The following is a 21,094-nucleotide window of genomic DNA, read 5'->3' as shown; positions in this document are numbered from 1 at the left end:
CCCACAGGCAGCAGCTCTTCAAGCACTGCTCCCCCATGGCTCCATATCACAGGGTCCATCCATCCCCCAGGAGCAAACTACCCCAGCACGGGTCCCCCACGGGTGGGCGGCAGCTCCCCCTATACCCCCTGCTCCTGTGTGGGCTCCTCTCCATGGGCTACAGCTCCGGCACGGAGCCTGCTCCACCAGGGGCCTCCCCACAGGCCTCAGGGGAATTGTAACTGCATGCCTGGAGCACCTCCTGCTCTCCTGCACTGACCTTGGGGGCTGTAGAGTGTTTTTTCTCTATTTTTTTTTTCTTTCCTCTATCCCAGCTGCTGTTGCACAGCAGTCTTTTCCTTTCCTTAAATCTGCTCTCTTGGAGGCCTGCCCAGTGTTACTCCCTGGCTTGTCTCTGGCTGGTTGCAGCTCCCTTTTGGATCTGGCTGGAGCTAACTCTGTTCTAATGTGGAACAGTTGTTGGGCTCTTCTTACAGAAGCCACACCTGCAGCCCCTCTACTACCAAACCCTTGCTATTTAAATCATATTCAATGATAGTTTTCCCTTATAGAAACCAACTGTTTGTAATTGTTAGTTTGCTTCCCATCTACACTACATTCAATCCTATTATATGCATCCTTTTTTCTGACACACCATTTACAATATAATTGACCTCCTAAAACATGTATGTATGAATGTTTCCATCTCTTCTCTAAACAGCTATGTGTATTTTTACTGTGGGAATTCATTTGTAACTTTCTTCTGCTTAGTAGGCGAAATGCATACAAAGTTAACTTATTATAGTATAATTGAATCCTTTTAAGAGCTTATAAAAAAACATTAAACCAGAAAATACATTTATGGAACAGATATTTCTTATCAGAAATGCAAAGAAATCACAACTTATTACAACAAAGAAATCACAACTAGCTTTTTTGTTGTTTTTATTTATAATTTTTAAGGAAATCTAATATTACTTATCGTCAATTATATTGTTATTGTTAATTCCAAACCCTGTAAAATAAATGTTACCTATTATATACCTATGTTGCATATTACTTACTTGAAAAGAAAAGTTATGACAAAAAGAGGAAATGACAAAGAATAACACTTTTATAAATTACTGGAAAAAAATAATAATATCTATATGAAGTAAACAACCTACAAAAACATATTTTTAAACAGTTGAAATATTAAACATAATTTGGAAGTATAAACCCGATAAATGTTTCTTAAATGTGTTCTCATCAGGCTGTGTGTAGTTTCAGAAAAAGCACTAAATCAGTTCATTGGAAAGCTCTGCTCATTCCACTGTTGTAAATTAACTAGTGAGAGTGACAAAGCAAAGTTAGTGAAAAATGAGATGATATATATTATTTTTTAAAGAATTAAAACTGAGTATAATTACTGGTGATTGTTGGAATTATTAGAAAGAAATATAAAGGAACTAATTGAAATAAAATTCTCAATACAGTTTCTGTCCCTAATAATGGAACAAGAAATTGATACTTTATAAAGTTTTAATAGGACGAGAAACAAAATAAAAAATAAAAAAATAATTAAAAAAGATATCGGTGGGCCATGTGATACACTTAATCCTATGTACAATTGAAATGGCCACTAAATAGCAAACCAAGGTCAGTGGATCCTATAAAATATATGCAAAAAATATTTGATATTTAAAATATTTGTCATATAGTAAATAGTGTTCTGGTAAATAAATACTGAATAAGAACTTTTCTGAATGATGAAATATTCATGCGGAGAATACAATATTTTTTTTATAGCTGAATTAATTAAAGAAGCAGAGGAAGAATACATATATTCATTATCATACACAGAACATTTCAAGTTGAAAAATGTATTCTTCAGGGTAAGTACTTTATGTCTGCATTAACCCTTTTAAGTACCAGGTACATAGAATTTTAGATATGTTTGATTCCATTGGAACAAATAGATATTTTTCATGGCGTTTTTAACAATGGCTTATCATCATCATTACAATCACAGTGTAACTATATGACGTTTACTTCATTTTTAACCATATGTTTGCAGGAAAAACTTTTTTTCTTTTTTCTTAAAGTAATAATATTACTCTTTCAGCACTCAGTGGGCAGACATCTTTTTCAACATCCCTCTTTTAATTAACTTGTCTTACAAACAAAAGCTATCAGATGAGCACAATTTATCCACAGCATGTATTTTCAGCTAGGAGGCAGATAATTATTGCTCACTGTGGAAATAATGTTATTCTACTTGTTCATGTAAAACAAACTTTAAATGTCATTTTACAGTGATAAAGATTACACAGCACAGTGCCATCTTAAGATATAGCAATTATACAGAGGAACTTCTAATTAACCTAAAGGTCAGAGGTGAGAGATGATCACCAATTCTTGCTAATACAAACTTAAATTGGTTTAAGCTAAACGTAATGATCTAATAATCATGGAAATGGGGACTTTAAAAACCTAACAGCTATTGTGGTACATTTTCAAACAGAATCACATAATCTGTAAACACAATAACAGCTATGTCACTTCGAGCTCTTCTTTATTCTTTCTCGTTGTATATTTCAGGTAGAATCATAGCACATAAAGTTGCTGCTCCATGGTACAGGCTAAAATTACCTTTTTTAAAAAACTAGCGGCAGTTTTGTAACATTAAAATGTATTGTTTTGATTATAAGAAACAACCACAAAGTAATCTTTAAACATTAAGAGAAAATTACATTTTCAAACACAAGTGCTGCAATAGCTGTAAACATATTTACTTCATAACATTTAGAGGTGTATAGAATGCAGCAGAAATAAATAAATAAATAAATAAAGCAAGACACCAGATTATTTTTTAAAATTTTATGTTAAAACATGCTGTGTTTGAAGTTCTGAAGATCCTTTTCAGCGCAATGCAGATAATCTATTACATCACAAGCCTCCCTTCCCCTTCCCCTTCCCCTTCCCCTTCCCCTTCCCCTTCCCCTTCCCCTTCCCCTTCCCCTTCCCCTTCCCCTTCCCCTTCCCCTTCCCCTTCCCCTTCCCCTTCCCCTTCCCCTTCCCCTTCCCCTTCCCCTTCCCCTTCCTCTCCACCTTATGGTACGCTGGTCTTCAGTGAACTCTGACTCTTTGCCAGTTTAAGGCAAAGGCTCAGTAGTGAAATTCACATGCAGACTCTTTAGGAACCCTCAGAGAAACAACTGCTGGCAGAAGTGTTTTTTGAGCAGTCATGGTATATACACATCATAAAGCATGTTGGGCTTGACCCATGGTTTAGAAGAATCTTAAGAAGGATGCTAGGGAGACACTTAACTACACATGACACATTTAAAGTCCATATGCATCTTGGATATAGTTTGCAAAATCACCCTTTAACAAATGGAAATACAGTGTTCCTTGCTCCGAGAGGTTACTTTTATTATTATTTTTTTTTCCCTTTTCAAAAAGCAATATAAGATTGAGCAAAATAATCGTACATATAATTTTTGCAAAAGTTATATTATTTCTAAGAATTATAAGGTCTAACATTAAAGAATAGTGTGAGGAATGTTTTAACAATTCGTGTCCATAAAGAACAATTCTGTTTGAATCCTGTCTGCCTCTGGGTCCTGCACTGGTAACTTAATTCTTGAACCACAGATGCAGTGTGTCCCAGTCTCCCCCTCATTCTAGTCAATTTATCACGTCTTCAGAAAACACTCCTTAAATTTATGAACCTGTTTGCTTTTGTTATTCCGGACTTCTATTTCTAACAGTTACAGCCTTTTTTCCTGTCTTCTTCGAGATTAACTTAACACTGCTATAGATGTGTCTGTGAATGGCTGGGGAAGAATGTTTTAATTACTCGTGAAGCGTCAAATAAGAAAGCTGTTTGTGTTTGATGTCTGGGAGTTTCAGAACAACTGATAACAACTAGTGACTGTTATGGGATACTATGTGGATCTTTGGTATCTGGCCAGGGGGCCAAGAGATTAAGAGGAAGGAAAAGAAGCTGAAGGACGGTTGGGAGACAAGACCTGCAGAAAGTGTTCTATAAACTTGGAATTGTGCCGAGTGAGTACAAAGGTGAGAGGAAGACTACGAGCCTTCAGCATGAAAGACCCCTAGAGACCCCCAGAGGAGACTGATGCGCATGCTTCAGTAGGACGGACTGGACCCCAGAAGCTAATTATAATAATCTATTTTTTTTAGAAGTAGTAATGAATATGTATTAGTCTAGGAGCATAAAAATCAGCTGCTTGATGTAACTGGTGTGCGTCCTGGTGGAGCGGAGACTCCCGGTGCACCCAGCGCTGTTTGCTTACCTCTATTCCTTTATATTCTTTTAATAAATCCTATTTTTTTATTTAATCCTAATTTGAATCCTGAGCCATTTATAACAATAGTACACTTGAGCTTAAATTAAATCTTCTCTATAAATACTTTGCATAGCCCAGAATTTTACTTCAGTGATAAATCAGAAGAAAGGAGGCACAAGCTACCTATCAAATCCATCCAGAATATACATATCCCTTTTCCTCATTGTGATGCAGTGTCTGTGTCACAGCAAATGATACAGAAGAACCAGGAAAGTAAAGCTTGTCTTCTAATTTACTTGCTCATTTTCTACCTTCACATGTGCTGAGAAAACATAGCCTTGTCCGATGGCAAACTACAATGAGTAGCTCAAGATTGTTTGTCTAGCCCTGTATTTAAGGGACACTCAGTAAATCAAATAAACTTGGGATCACTCCCAGAGAACTTGGCCACCAGGCCTGCATTTATATCAGGAAACTGCACTTCCAGCTTCAGATGACAGCCCACAAGCAGGTACTGCCTTGTGTGTTTCATCTCATTGTCATAACCAGTAAGGATGATATTCCTTCATAACTTAGATCATAATGACAAACACTTGCTTATCAAAAATTCTCATGTTGTATTCCCAAATAAAACACACTACAATGTAACCTGTCTTTATAGGGGTGAGTGAATGAGTTTCACTTGGAATCAGTGATATGATAAAGTATGTGTGGTTTTTGTTTGGTTTTTGTTTGTTTGTTTGTTTGCTTGCTTGCTTATTTGTTTTTGTATGTATCTGTGTGTGTGTGTATGTTACAGAGAAGATTTAAATCTGATACACTGTACCAAGTTTTTCAAATTTTATGACTAAGTTTGGTCAGGGAAACCTGACTGCCCATCTATCTGCTTAGCTTAAATAAGACATGTTTCTAAAAGATGTTTTCCTTAATCTTCTACATTCTATTTCCTGATTCCCTGTGTGTCTTCCTGGGGGGCTGATTTTTTTTTTTTTTTTCTCTCATGAAACCTACTAATTTGTTTGAGAATAACCTCTGGGGTTGAAGAAAATTTTATTTTATAATAAACACAAAAAAATATCATCTTCAGATGCACACAAAGGATTCTTTTGATACGCAGGTGAATGTATATGCTTCACAAGTGCTTGTTCCAGGTCTTTTTCCTCTGGTTATGCAGGTATCAGATGTTTAAATTTATATGCATAGAAAAAAAAAAATAAATATATATATATATATACATATATATCAGTACATGAAAATCTCTAATATTTTGTAAAGTTGTCAGATTTATGAGCTGCGGAGAATATAGACTAGATAATATTTGCAAGTCATACCTTACAAGATTGTATAGATACGAGTGGTTGATAACTTTCAGTAGGTTTCACATCAGGACATGTTTTTTTTCACAAGCTTTTACTTTACTTACTTTACTTCCTTTTTTTATTATTATTATTGTTATTTTTTTTACTTGTCCCTTTACTTTAGTGGGAACAATTCTAAGGAGTTTGCTTTTTTGTTTTGTTTTGTTTTGTTTTGTTTTGGAATACAGTCATCGAGAACCTCAAGAACCTCTATGCCTTAGTACAATTTTCTATAGTACAGTTGAAGAAGTCAAGTCAGTCATGTAACAACTGGGATGTTATTTTAAGATAGGATCTCCTATTTTATCTCACTTGGAATATACTTGAAGTAATCATCCACAATATCATTACTTCTTTAGAAATGTACAAAATAAAAAACGTAAAAAGGAGTACAAATAATATAAACTTGAAGGCCATGGAGGTGATAAATTAATACTCAGAGCTGGCAGAGTTTATTTTTCTTGTTTATTTATATGTTACAGACAGTATAAAAACATATACTACTGAACAGCATCCCATTATCTGTATGCTTGAACACTCAACATTCCATGCTTTGTCCTGCAGACATTCATTGTCAGTTTTCTTTGATGGTGTTGATGTCTAAAGCAGCTAGAGAACATTTCTATACTTTCATAGGTCCCTTTATTTAGTTGGTGTCCAAAATATACAGGAAACAAAAGAAATAAACAAAGAAGATAGAGATCTGAACTAGTAACTAGGAATTTTATGAAAATCATTTCTCTGACAGGAGAAAAATAAGTGATTAGAAAAAAAAAAAAAAAAAAAAAAAAAGCAGTGTATGCCGAACTATGTGAGGATATTTTGGATTGCAGTAGTGTTAAAAAATTTGAAGGGGCACCTGCCTTTCTTCTCCAAGCAGTGAATGCAAATCTACATATATACGTATTTCACACAACATATATGTGTGAAACATACTTAGGAATATTTAAGCCTCTGAATATGTTATGTCTTTGTTTGTTACAGTAGTTTGCTTATTTACTTGTTTGTTGTGTTTGTTGTTGTTGTTGTTGTTTTTGTTTGTTTTTTTTTCTCTTGAGAACTGGAAAAAATCAAGAAATTTATTCATGTGATCAATATATTCATTACAATGTTTGGAAATGCACACACATACGCGAACACACTATGTAAAATCTTTCAGCCTGTAAGCAAAGATGATGAAAAAGAGATTTAAGAGTCTGAACTTTTTGATAATGAAAAAGTTTTTCCTGAAGGTGTCATCCACAAGTCCAGAACTTGCACAGGAAAAAGCTGAGGTGCTAGGTCCACAGCAGTGAAGAAAAGGATTTCTGTTAATTTTGTTTCATAAATTAATCAGACTGATGTCTTTGTCTTAAATGTCTTTGCTATCTGTGGTAACATAACAACTCACAAATGAAGTCATGCACTTTTTCTCAGTGGTTTCTTGTATTCTCTTAAAAATTAGAGGTTTGATAATAGAGTTTTTGTGTTGTTTGTAAATCAGGGTAATTTCTCTGAAAACAAAAAATAATTGTCTTTTAGAAAAATATTTATTTTGTCTTTTTTTATTAGTATTTGAACAAGAAAAACAAAACAAAACAAAATACAAATAACAAAAAGTGCTCTGTTTTGACAAAGGCAAGATGGTATTTATCACTTAATGCTCTGCTATAGAAATTACAATGAATTAAATGATTTCTATGTAGGATATAATCCCCTCCGAACACAAGACTTAAGTGAATTAAGTTAGATTTCTGTCTAAATTAAGAACCCAATAGGAACTGATAATTTTTTAGAAAGTAGATCCCATGGATTACATGAATTATGAATGGAAGAAAACTATAGGTAACAGTTATTGGTTTCTGTTAGTTTATTTTAACTTATAATGTAAAATTATAATTTTACATAATGTAAAAGAGCTATGTGTATTGGTCCTAATGGCCTAGCTCTAACATTTTCTTTAAATGCATTAAAAGATACAACTCATGAAGATGTAATTAATGACTGGAAGCTATGAAGTCTTACCCAAAGCATGTGTATGTATATATACAAACTTTCATTTAAGTTGATAGATTTTCTAAGGGAGAGCACAAGTGATAAAAATTCAGTTTATATTGTTTTTCTTTCAGACATCAAGAACCCATCAACTAAATGGGGACAAATAATTGTTCAAGCACAATGGGAAAATGATGTTACTTCCTGTTGTCTCAAAGTAGTAGCTCAAGAGATTAATAGACAAAATGATGTAGTTCTGCAATACTTGTGAGACCACACCTCAACTATTGTTTGTTTGGGTCCCTCACTACAGTAAGGATACGGAACTCCTTGAGTGTGTGCAGGGAAAAGCAACAAAGCTGATAAAGGGATGAAAAAATAAATGAGGCATGGAGTCAGAGTGACTGAGAGAAATTAGATTATTCAGTCTAGAAAAAAGGAGACTAAGCAGAGACCACATTATTCTCTACAACTACCTAAGTAGAGGTTGTAGAGAAGAAGGTGTCAACCTGTTTTTCTTAGGATACAAATAATAGGAAATGAGGAAATGTCCTCAATTTGCATCAGCAGATGTTTATATTGGATATCAGGAAGAATTTCTTCACAGAAAGATTGGTTAGGCATTGGAACAGACTGGTCAGGGAAGTGGCGGAGTCACCATCCCTGGAGGTGGTAAGAAACATATGGACATGGCACTAAGAGGCATGTTTGCTAATGAGACTTAGTAGGTCAGGTTAATGGTTGGATTTCGTGATCTTGAGGATTTTTTTTTCCAATGTCAATGACTACCATGCTCAAGAAATCAGAATCACAACAAACATTAATTGGCCTGTTGTTTTCTGTGTGGTGAATATGGACCTAATTTAATCTCTCTAGAATCCCAAAGGTGTTGTAATTACCAATTTCATCTACATTTGCAGTGGTAACAAACTATATGTCACTAACAGTGACACATATTTTCTGATTCTACGAACAGTCATAGAATGATGAAGTTTCTATGAGAATTTTAGGTTTTATCATGTACAGTGAATAAACAATTTTTTTAGGGGTAGTTTTTGTTTTGTTTTGCTTTGCTTTTAATGTTGTATATGCATCTAAATTGTTTAAACATATAGTGGAATAAGAATTTTATCACAAAATCAATTTATTCAATACCTACTCTTGTTGTTAAACCTGAGAAGTAACTTCTACTGCTTGAAAATCTGTTTGTATAATGATTGTGTAATTATAAAAATTACTTAGACTATAAAAAATGCAATATTTTCTAGTCAAGCAGTGATTATAAAATCTGGAATTGATGAAAAGAGAAATATTTTTTCAACATATAAAACATTTGACAGGGAAAACAGAATTGTCAGATCCAAGTACAAAACATGACGAGGTAACACCATCCAGTGGTCAGCCTCTGCAGATCATACACACAGCGTTCTTAAGGAATTACACAAAAGACTACTTTTGTTTATTGTTTTTCTTTCAGCAGACAAAAATAAGTGACAAAAAGACTAAAAATGATTGTTATTTTTCCCTTTTTTAAAAGCAGGTAGATTTTTAGTTACAGCACAGTCCAACATCATTACAGTAAAACATGAAAAGAAATAAGCAAACAGATTAGACTGATACTTCTAATTACTACACAGCTGTGTTCCATCTGTATGTGATTTATGCTTTGTTTTTACATACACTTCTCTCTTCTTTGGAGTAAAGTTCATCTTATTCAAAACATCCTGAAATAAACTCTAATTTGAGTTAAAACTTATTTTCTCATGAAAGAAGTTGAAAATAAAAATATTTGGGTGGATTATTTTTCTCCAAATAGTAGGTAAATAGCTTTCATCAAACAGGCACTGGGAAGAAACTTAAGAAAGGACACCGTTCTTACTCTGTTGTGGTTTAACCTGTCCGGCAGCTAAACACCACACAGCCATTCACTCACCCTATCTCTCAGACAGGGGAGAGAAATGGGAAAGTGAAGCCTGTGAATTGAGATGAAGATAGTTTAAGACAGGAAAATAATAACAATAATAACAATAATGACGATAATAGTACTACTAATAATGTGTACAAAACAAGTGATGCAAAATGCAATTGCTCACCACCCACTGACTGATGCCCAGCCTAACCCCAAGCAGTCCGGCCCTCCTCCCCCCAACTAGCCACCCCTATATATTGTTTAGCATGACCCATATGGTATGGAATACCCCCTTTGGCTAGTTTGGGTCAGCTATCCTGGGTCTGTCCCCTCCCAGCTCTTGCTGAACCCTCAGCCTGCCCATTGGCAGGACAGAGTGAGAAGCTGAGACATCCTTGGCTTGGTGTAAGCACTGCTCTGCAACAATTAAGACATCAGCATGTTATCAACACTCTTCTCATCCTAAGCCAAAACACAGCATTCTACCAGCTACTAGGAAGAAAATTAACTCTGTCCTAACTGAAACAAGGACATACTGGAACTACATTATTCTTAATTCTCTTGAATTGAAATAAACGTGTATGTCTTGAGAAACTTCAGATTGTCATATTGTCATAAAGTCATACTATTGTAGCAGTACGGAGTTGTATATGTGCCCCTAGTACTTATCAGGTAGTCTAAGTGTACTACTGTCTCTTTTCACAAATACCAGAATAAATTTCTCCTTCCCATTTACGATATAATTTATTCACAGCTATCAAGTTCTATATTATCTGGCATTAGAAACATTGGTGGAGCATAAGTTTTTGAACATTTTTTTTTCCTTTAACAACATAAATATATCCATTGCTATTCAGAATTAATAATCTTCAATCTAAATATTTTTGAACAATCATTAATTAAACTCTGTTACAATACTGTAGTCTGTTGTTGGGTTTATTTTTCAGGGCCTTCAGAAAGCGTGCTCATAATATTGACATCCTGAAGTTCAGATCGGTACTGCCTGGACTGAAGTGAAAATTGATTTTGTTTTACTACATGACAGGCTATGAACACAGTCATCTCTTTTCAATTTGTCATACATTTTCTATACCTCAATGAATCTGTTTCAACTCCTTAACCCAATGCCTTAGACTGCTAGTCTGTGAAAAACAAACAAACACAAAAACCCACCTTAGTTTCAAATATAATAACAATAACAATAACAATAACAATAATAAATTACAGAAAAATACGATAATAGCCACATCTACTAGTAAGGGTTCCATACTGTTGTGTTCAGTGAATTCTTGTAATTCAGGTTTCAGTTCTAACTTTCTGCTCATTGTATAGCTATTGTGATCTATATTTATTTTTTTCTGTATTATGGAAACATATTCTCTAACCATTTCTATTTACTTTTTTCCAGTTTCTGATGGTCAGAAGTCATCTGACAAAAGATATCCCTATGTAGTTGCTTAATAGAGCATCTCCCTAATCCTATATAACTTAATTTGGTCAAAAGAATACTTTTGTGTATGTGTGTGTGCATGTGTTTTTTTGTTTTTGTTTTTGTTTTTGTTGTTATTGTTGCTGTTGTTGTTTTCCCCATTTACGCTTAATTTTCTGATTCCTAGTGCAATTTAATCACAGACTCACAAAATTGTCTAGGTTGGAAGAGACCTCAATCATCGACAATCGAGTCCAACTTCAGACCTAACACTAACAAGTCCTCCACTAAACCATACCACTAAGTTAAACATCTAAACGTCTTTTAAAGACCTCCAGGGATGGTGACTCCACCACTTCCCTGGGCAGCCTGTTCCAATGTCTAACAACAATTTTGGTAAAGAAGTTTTTCCTAATATCTAACCTAAATCACCCCTTGTGCAACTTTAGCTCATTCCCCCTCATCCTGTCACCAGGTACCAGAGCCCCACCTTGCTACTGCCTCCTTTAATGTGCTTATAGAGAGCAATAGGGTCACCCCTGAGTCTCCGTTTCTCCAGGCTGAAAAAAAACAGCTCCCTCAGCCGTTCCTCATAGGACTTGTTCTCCAGACCCCTCACCAGCTTCATTGCCCTTCTCTGGACCCGCTCGAGCACCTCGATGTCCTTCTTGTAGCAAGGGGCCAAAAGCTGAACACAGTGCTTGAGGTACAGCCTCACCAGAGCCAAGTACAGGGGGACCATCACCTCCCTAGCCCTGCTGGCCATACTGCTTCTTATACAAGCCAGGGTGCTGTTGGCCTTCTGGGCCACCTGATCACGCTGCTGGCTCATATTCAGCCAACTATCAGCCAATACTCCCAGGTCCTTCTCTGCCAGGCAGCTTTCCAACTACTCATCTCCCAACCTGAAGCACTGCTTGAGGTTATTGCGCCCCAGGTGCAGGACCTGGCACTTGGCCTTGTTGAACTTCATACAGTTGACCTCAGCCCATCAGTCCATCCTTCTGCAGAGCCTTCCTACCCTCGAGCAGATCGACACATGCGCCTAACTTGGTGTCATCTGCAAACTTCCTGAGGATGCACTCAATCCCTTCATCCAGATCGTCAATAAAGATATTAAAGAGGACCGGCCCCAGTACTAAGACCTGGGGAATGCCACTAGTTACCAGCCTCCAACTGGATTTGACTCCATTCACCACAACTCTTTGGACCTGGTTATCCAGCCAGTTTTTAACCATACAAAGCGTATGCCAGTCCAAGCCACGAGCAGCTAGTTTCTTGAGGAGAATGTTGTGGGAAACAGTGTCAAAGGCCTTACTGAAGTCAAGGTAGACCACGTCCACAATTTTTCCCTTATCATCCACCAAGCGCATCACTTTGTCATAGAAGGAATCATAGCTGCCAGCTCTGCAGTTCACGTATATTGTCACAGGCTGTTAACAATATTTAAAGCAACACCAGTTTATAAAACAAACAAACAACCACAAATTCTGACTCTCAGACATGAGAAATGAATATACTTACTCTGCAAAGCAATGTTTCTGTCCACAGAATGCTCTGCCTTACTCAAGATGAGTAGCAATTAGTCTTTCTTTTTACTTACTCAGCATGTGTGCATAGCCTGTATATATATATATAATAAAGTAAAAGAAAAAATTCAATTGCAAAAGCAATTTGGAGGAGGTAAAAGGTAAAAGATTCCAGATTTCAGGTGAGTAAAAGTAATGAAGCAGCATGTATATCTCTACTTGTCAATTATTTCCTTTGATGCGTTTCTAATCAATTTTTCTTTTCCTATGTGTTATTTATTTTTATGTCTTCATGTTGTCTATTAGCAGAGAAGCAAAAAAAATCATAAAATTTAAATTAATTACACCTACCCATCTTGTCCTTTTGAAAGATGATATTTAAAGCTTAACCATTAGGAATATATATTCTCCCACACTTTTCATCCAGTCTTTCATTTTGTCTTAGATATATGTTCTGTTAACTGGGAAACTCTTCTATACAGAATATATCAGAATTAGTAGCAATCTCTAGGTCATCTGCTTATTGATTCTGTGTTCCCAAATATTTGGGAACAAAAGTTTTCTGTGTTCTTCACAACGAATATAGTTCAGATATTAGTGTGCTTATCTGTTGGGATTTACTCAGAAAAACAGTATTGTCTGAATACCTCAGTACCATAAAAAATAAAGTTAAGATTTTTTTTTTCCTACGTATTTCTTTTTCCTTCTGAATTTATACCTCTTCTCTAATTTTAGTGTTGTTTTATGGATCATCAATGTTATATTCCCTAATCATGCTTACATAAACATTTTACAGGATTTTTTATAGTTCTTTGTATTGTGTCCATTCATTGTATATGCTGTATATGCTGCACACACCTTTCCATCGATATTTCTTGTTACTTCTTATTCATCAAGTTCAGCAGTATTCTTCTTGTCTTAATGTCCCATTGATTGCCACCTTTAGTGTGATTTTAGTGGGTTTTGTTTTATATGCCCTCTCATATTTTGTCTGTTACTGTTTCTGATTTCACTGTCTTGTTTGACCCTTTTTCCATAGTCTTTTCAGTTTCCAGAATTTTAATGTTTTAATACCAGTCACCCAATCACACTTTTTTTTTTTTTTCTGCTTTTAACTCCAGCATTAACCTTGAAAATCACCAGCATATGTTTGCTGTTTATTTTTTGTTTGTTTGTTTGTTTGTTTTCCATTATGTTAACTTCACCATGGACAAATTTGCCTAATCAGCAATTCATTTTCAGAGAATATGTGAATCTAAGAGTTAGGTGGACATTTGAAAAAGGATCATTATGGAATCTCAGGTTTTAGGGTAGCATTGTTTTTCTTAGTAGAACATATTCCAGATATCTAGAAACACAGAATCACAGAATATCCTGAATTGGAAAGGACCCACAAGGATCACCAAGTCCAACTCCTGGCTTCTCACAGAACCACCCAAAAATAAAACCATATATCTGAGAGTATTGTTCAAATGATTCAGGAACTCTAACAGGCTTGGTATCATTACCAATTCCCGGCAAGCCTGTTCCAGTGCCCAGTCACCCTCCCACTGAAGAACCTCTCTCTAACATCCAGCCTGAACCTCCCCTTTCACAACTTCATGCTGTTCTCTTGGATCCTGTCATTGGTTACCAAAGAGATCATCATATCCTGCTCTGGTTCCCCTCAAGAGGAAGCTGCAGGTCATGATGAGGTTGCCACTCAATCTCCTCTTTTCTAGGCTGAACAATCCAAGTGACTTCAGCTTCTCCTCATACGTCTTGCCCTCAAAACCTTTCATCATCTCAGTAGCCTTCCTTTGGATACTTTCTAATAGTTTTATTTCCTTGTAATTACCAGAGTCTACTTTTTTGCCCTTCTTCAAAAATAGCACATTTGCAATTTCCAATCAAATGGAACCTTTCTATGTTCCTAAGACCATAAAAAAAAAAATAAAATAATAATAATAATTGAGAGATTCTTTGCAATGACATCAGCCAGCTCTTTTAGTATCCTGGGATGAATTCCTTTGAAACCCATAAGCATATATGGGTTTCCAGATATAGGCATCCAGATGGAGCAACAAATCCTACAGAAGTTCAAGGTTGGCTGAGAGTTTATCTTTACTGTAGTCATGGTTCTCCAACTCAAGGAACTGGGGGTGCCAGAGCCCACCATTGGTATTGAAGACAGCAGTGAAGAAGACATTAAACATCTCTGATATTTCTATGTCCTTGTTTGTGAGGTGACTGTCCTCATCAAATAATGGACCAATGCCTTCTCTGGTCCTCCTTTCGCTGTTAACATATATTTTAAAAACACTTTTTATTGTCCCCCACTTTACTAGTCAGCTTCAACTCTAACTGAGCCTTGGCTGTATGAATTTTCTCCCTACAATGGAAAACAGCATCTCTGTAGTACTCCTGTGTCACCTGATCTTGCTTCCAGTGTCCATACCCTTTCTTTTTCCACTTAAGCTCTAGCAGAAGATCTCTGCTTAGCCAAGCACACCTTCTGTTCCACTTGCCTAACTCCCAACATTTTGGAATTTCCTGTTACTGTACTTAAAAAGCGACCAGCACTGATGAACCCCGACACCTTGAAAAGCAGTTTTGCAGGAGACCTATCTAGCTACTTGATCAACCTGAAGGCTACTCCCACAAATACAGGGTTTAAATTTAGGTGGCAGTTTTCCTCTGTCACCAAAGATTTTAAAATCAACTGCTTCATGGTCACTATAGCCAAGACAGCCACCAATCATCACTTCACCCACAACACATTTGCTGTTCACGAGCAACAGATCTAGGAGGGCATTGTTCCTCATAGGCTTCCATAGTACCTGTGCCAAGAAATTCTCAGAAAGTTGTTTTAGGAGTCTCTTAGACCTGTTTGTATCAGCTGTGTGGTATTCACCATTTACATCTGGCAAACTGAAGCCACCTGCAAGGACGAGGGTGGCTGATCTAGAGGCATCTCCTAGTTTCTTAAAGAGAAATTCATTGGTGTCATCATCCTGGCTGGATGGTCTACAGTAGACTCCCACAATGACATCCACTTTATTTGCTTGTCTCTTAATCCTTACCCAGAGGCTCTCAACTGCGTCATCATCATGTGCAAGCTTGGTACAGCGCAGCCCTTCTGTTATGTACAGCACCACCACCCTACCTCACCTGTGCCGTCTATCCCTTTTGAAGAGCCTGTAACCATCCACTGTAACAAACCAGTCACAGGACTCTTCCCACCAGATTTTGCTTATGCTAATGATGTCATGGCTCTGGGAGTAATCTAAGGCTTCTAGCTGCTCTTACTTGTTCCTCATGCTGTGTGCATTGGTGTAGAAACATTTCAAATGTGCTTCATTATAATCAGCACCTGGTGGAGCTGGATGCAGAGTCTCACCAGCAAGCGTTCCCTTAAATTTTAGCATGTTGTGCTATAGTTTATCACAGGCGAACCTCATTTTATCCCCTTCAAATCTAGATTAAAGCTCTAATGACATATCCAGCTAAATCCTGCACAAAAATCCTTTTCCCTCCTTGAGAAAAGTACATCCAATCACGCACCAGCAGGCCTGGTGTTGTGTAGACCATTCCATGATAAAGAAACACAACATTCTGCCAGTGACACCAGCCTCAGAGCCAAGTATTGATCAGCTGGGTTTGCTTGTTCCTTTCAGTATTATTTCCTGATCCTGGAAGGATAGAGGAAAACACTGCCTGTGCCCCTATTCCTTTAACAAATTGCCCCAAAACCCTGATGTCCCTTTTGAGTGCCCTTTGATTAACTTCTCTTTGTTATTTTATTGCTGCAAAAATTAAAAAAAAATAAATAATAATAATAATAATAATATATATATATATATTTTTTTAAAAAAAAGGATAACCAGAGGGACATAGGGACGTACCAAGCTAGTGAGTTTTCTCTCTTACCCAGGACCCAGGGATGCAACAGACTTTCCTATGAGTTGGGTCTGTTCAGCATACCAGGCCCTCTGTTCCTCTCAGAAGGTAGTCGGTGACAGTAACCCTTCTTTGTTTCTTTATGGAGGTTGTTGTGATACAGGGGGTAGGCTGACTTGCCCTAGGTGACCCTACCAACCTGGTTTGATCTTTGTCCTCATCATTGTTGGCCTGTTCATCAAGTTCCAGAACCTCACACTTATTGTGTAAGGGCACATGAGAAGGTGAGGTAGACAGGGAGGAGATTTGTCTGATGTCCAGAGTAGAAACTTGCTCATATTCTCCCCCACCCCCACCCCTACCCTCACCTTCCATCTCTTAGGTCCCCTCCTACTGCCTGGTAGAGAGAGGGTAGGGGATCCTTGATTTCTTGTGCTGTGGATGGCTGACTCATCTGTTCCAGAGATAGTAGAGTATGATTCCTCCAGTTAATCTCCTCCTCCAACTCCCTGATGGTCCTCATCATGCCCACCTCTTCCCACAGTTCACCAAAAGGCTGGACATTACTTCTACCTGGAGCACACATCCCACAGGTGTACTCAATGCTGCCGTCAAACACAGACATGAAACTAGGACACAACCTGCAGCCTGAGACCTGGATGTCTGCATGTTCCCTTGGGAGCTCTGTCTGTGTAGCTGTATCACTCCCTGTAGCTGGAGAGGCCACAGGAAATGCAGAGGACATAGCTTTTGCTCACCCTGGCCTCCAGGCTCCTAGTCACTGTGCTCTCCAGGGCCAGTCTTTTTTTTTGCGGGGGTGGCTGCCACTGCTGCTGGCCCTGCCATGCCTCCTCATCCACTCTCACAAGTGATGGCTGCTACTGATGGCTCTTTCTACTCCCTGTGCAGGAACTCCCCTGCACACCAATATCACCCATTATGCTGTAGAAAGTGCCTACCCTAGAGCTGATCACCTTGATGTGTCAATCTGAACTATTACTAAGACCTGCACAAAATATCACAGAAACAGCAAATGTTTTTGTGTTCTGTGTTCTGGAAAACTTTATTTATTTATTTATTCCTTCACAATTTCTCGTGTAAACTCCAAGTACACAGTACTGTTTAGAGCAGACAACTGGTCTTAAGAAAGCTTTGAAGTTTAAATAATATTTCCACCTCAAATATTTGAAAGATATAAACACCAAAGAGAGGCAATAACCAGTTACTATACTGCCTGGAGTGGATAAAGGAGTATTGAAATTAAATTAGGAAAAGAAATTTTAAGTTAAATAACAAGAAAACCTTTTTGTTGCTGAAAACCATTAGTTTATGGAATTGTTTCATAACTGTATTGGTTTTGGTGGGAATAGAGTTAATTTTCTTCCTAGAAGCTGGTATGGTGTTATGTTCTGGATTTTTAATTAAAACAATGTTGAAAAAATGCTGATGTTTTAGCTGTTGCAGAGCATTGCTCACACAGAGCCAAGGACTTTTCATCTGTGCTGCCAGCAAGGTGCTGCCCTGCCATCAAGGAAACTGAGGGTGCACCAGGAACTGGATGAGGACACAGTCAGGACAGTTGGCCCAGACTGGCCAGAGGGATGTCACATGATACATTTAGTATCATGCTCAGCAATAAAAGCTGGGGTAAAGAATGGGGAAGAGGGTGAGAGTTTTCAGAGTTATGGTATTTGTCTTCCTAATTAACTGTTATACATGATTAAGCCACAATTTCCTAGATGTGGCTGAGCACCTGCCTGCTGATGGGAAGTAGCAAATGAATACCTTGTTTTGCCTTCCTGTGCACACAGCCCTTGCTTTCCCTAGTCTTCTCATGTTTACCTTTCTGATCCTCTTCCCCACCCCACAGGAGGGTGTCAAATAAGAAGGTGTGCAGTGCCTACTGGGGTTAACCCTCAATATTATCAAAAAAAGTTAAAAAATTATTCCTTAAGACAATTACAAGTATTGGGCACAGCATGAGTAAATGTTGTAGAGTAGTGGCAATAAGCTACTGGAAAAAAAGCAGACCAGGTGATAAGATAAATATTTTCCATCATTATTTTTGTCTGCACTTGTTTGTTTGTTTGTTTGTTTGTTTGATTTAGTATTGAGCTGCCAAGACGCTTTTGGGAAAATCTACCTTTTTTCAAGCTCAAACAACACGGAGTCATTCATTGTTTTATAGTCACCAGACACTGTCATTAAGTTGCTAATCTCTGTAACATTTTAGAGTCCTTAACTCCTCTAATCAGTCATTATGTGACTGGTAAAGACCAATCACATCATTAATACTTAAATAGTGATTGGTATTTTGAATTTCATACTGCAGAATCAAAAATGCCCCTCATCCATAATTCAAAAGAAGTGTAAGGACAGCAATTAATAGCTTGCAGTAGGCTTCTAATCCACAAGTTTCAGTGCCACATAGGATTTAAGGCCAATATAATTCAAATGAGATTATGAGTAGTGTAACAATTGTGTCTGAACACAAGAGAAGTATAAACCTTTCAGTTTGATTCTGAGGCCAAAAAAAAAAAAAAAGTGTTTACATGAAGATATAATTATTCTGTAAGATGACTATGGATCATCATTAATAGGGCAACAAGACAACAAATTTGTCCTTGAGGATGCAACAGAGATTTGCATTTAAGATATGTTTAGTGTCTAACTGACAGAGCTTAATTCCATTTAGTCATCTTTTACAAATAAATTCCTGTGGGGTAAATAAATAAATAAATAAATAAATAAATAAATAAATAAATAAATAAATAAATAAATAAATATATAAGTTCTGTATACCAAGTCTAATCTATAAACCTTACAGTAGTTAAATATCTTTCTCAGCGTGGGTCCTGGACCCTGGACAATTCTATTTACAAGGCAAACTGGTCTCATTCAATCGTTAATGGATACTTTCATTGATATTCATCGTGCCTTTGTTAAGCTACCTGGTGTGTTGAACAAAAGGAAAAAGAATTAGTCTAAAGGATCAAATGCTTGTACAAAACTAAAATTATTAGATGCTATGGCTAAAAGAAAAGTAGTGTAGTTATTTAGGACTTAAGGGATATTAGCTGTTTGCACTGGTACAGTGAAATACTGTGAATCAGTGAATTATGCATCATATTAAGTGTAGAGCCAAAGAACACTACTGTTATAACAGATGTCAAACGAATAATGATTAGTTACTCATTTAAAATAATTACCTATAATCAGAACTCACACAAAAAAATGGAAGGAAAAAATAAAAAAGAAAAATTGTTCAACAGTGGTAAAATCATCTCTTAAGATGACACAACACATGAAACTGGACTCAAAACAAGCAACCAAAATAATCTCAAGGTTTGTTTGCATTATAGAACATCAAGAATTAAGTATTTATGAACAAAAATAACATTATATATTTTTATATAACAATTTTGTTCCTTCAGGGACCATACATGTATTTTGTCCATGAAAAGTATTTTACATAAATCTTCATCAGTGAAGACAGATCCTATTTTCATTTTCATTGTTAATACACAGCAATTACCCTAAAACTGGTATTTTACTCATGTTATAAAAGTGGCTTAATTATTACATTGCCACATCACAGACTCTGAATGCATGTATGTATGGACAAGAACTGGAAGTCTCAGTCATGGAAAAAATAACCTTTTGGAATTGGTATGTCTTTTACATGACTTACTATGTCATCTGAGACTCTCTGTATTTCTTCCCAGACAACTGTTTTTGTTTGTTTGCTTGTTTGTTGCAAGGTTGCTGGAGGAATGCATCCATTTGCATAAGAGTAATGAGTGTAAGGTCATGTGGATACTTACACTTACTGGTTGAAGTGTCTCATTAAGTACTTCTCTCAGCTCAGAAAAGCTATTCAGGATTCTTTTCCCATCTTATTTTATTTCAGATACTTTAATTATTAATAATGTATTCTATCCACCAAAAATAATATCTATCCACAGACACTGATAAGTTAATCAGTAACATTATGTTGGAATTTCAGATTTTGGCATTTTAAAACAATTTTACTGTTAAGATTAAAATTAACGTAATTTTCCTGTGTTAGAAATTCAAGAAATGCAAAGAATTGTAATGGAGACATGGAATCATAGAATGGCATGGGTTAGAAGGGACCTTAAAGATCATACAGGTCCAACCCCCCTGCCTTGGGCAGGGACACCTCCCACTAGACCAGGTTGCTCAAAGCTCCATCCAGACTGGTCTTGAACACTTTAGGAATGGGGCATCCACAACTTCTCTGGGCAACCTGTTCCTCTGCTACACCACACTCATCATGAAAATTTCTTCCCTATATCCAATCTAAGGCTACTCTCTTTCAGTGTGAAGCTGTTACCTCTTATCCTATTACTATAGACCCTGGCAAAAAGTCTTTCTCCATTTTTACCAAGGCTTTCGATACTGTCTCCTATGACATCCTGATAGTAAAGCTGAGAAAGTGTGGGATAGAGGAGTGGACATTAAGGTGAGTTGAGAATGGGCTGACTGGCTGAGCTCAGAGGGTGGTGATTGGTGGAACAGAGTCTGGAGACCTGTGACTAGCTGTGTTCCCCAGGTGTCGGTGCTGGGTCTGGTCTTGTTCAACACCTTCATTGACGACCTTGATGAGGGAATGGTGTCCGACCTCAGCAAGTACGCCAATGACACAAAGCTAGGAGGAATGGCTGACACTCCAGAAGGCTGTGCTGCCATTCAGAAAGACCTGGACAGGCTGGAAAGAT

The 21,094-nt window shown here is 36.9% G+C and overlaps 1 long non-coding RNA gene across 1 annotated transcript; it reads left to right on the top strand.

Moving 5' to 3' along the window:
- The first annotated feature begins 560 nt into the window (after window positions 1-560).
- Window positions 561-4,339, top strand: LOC137848462 (uncharacterized). The gene is made up of 3 exons (XR_011091366.1): window positions 561-665; window positions 1,768-1,853; window positions 3,936-4,339. It is a non-coding gene; the product is annotated as an uncharacterized lncRNA (long non-coding RNA).
- The last annotated feature ends 16,755 nt before the right edge of the window (window positions 4,340-21,094 follow it).

This window comes from Anas acuta, chromosome Z (genome assembly GCF_963932015.1).
Source record: "Anas acuta chromosome Z, bAnaAcu1.1, whole genome shotgun sequence".
Taxonomy (NCBI): domain Eukaryota; kingdom Metazoa; phylum Chordata; class Aves; order Anseriformes; family Anatidae; genus Anas; species Anas acuta.
Note: the sequence above shows the minus strand (reverse complement) of the source record. Positions and strands in the feature narration are given on the sequence as shown.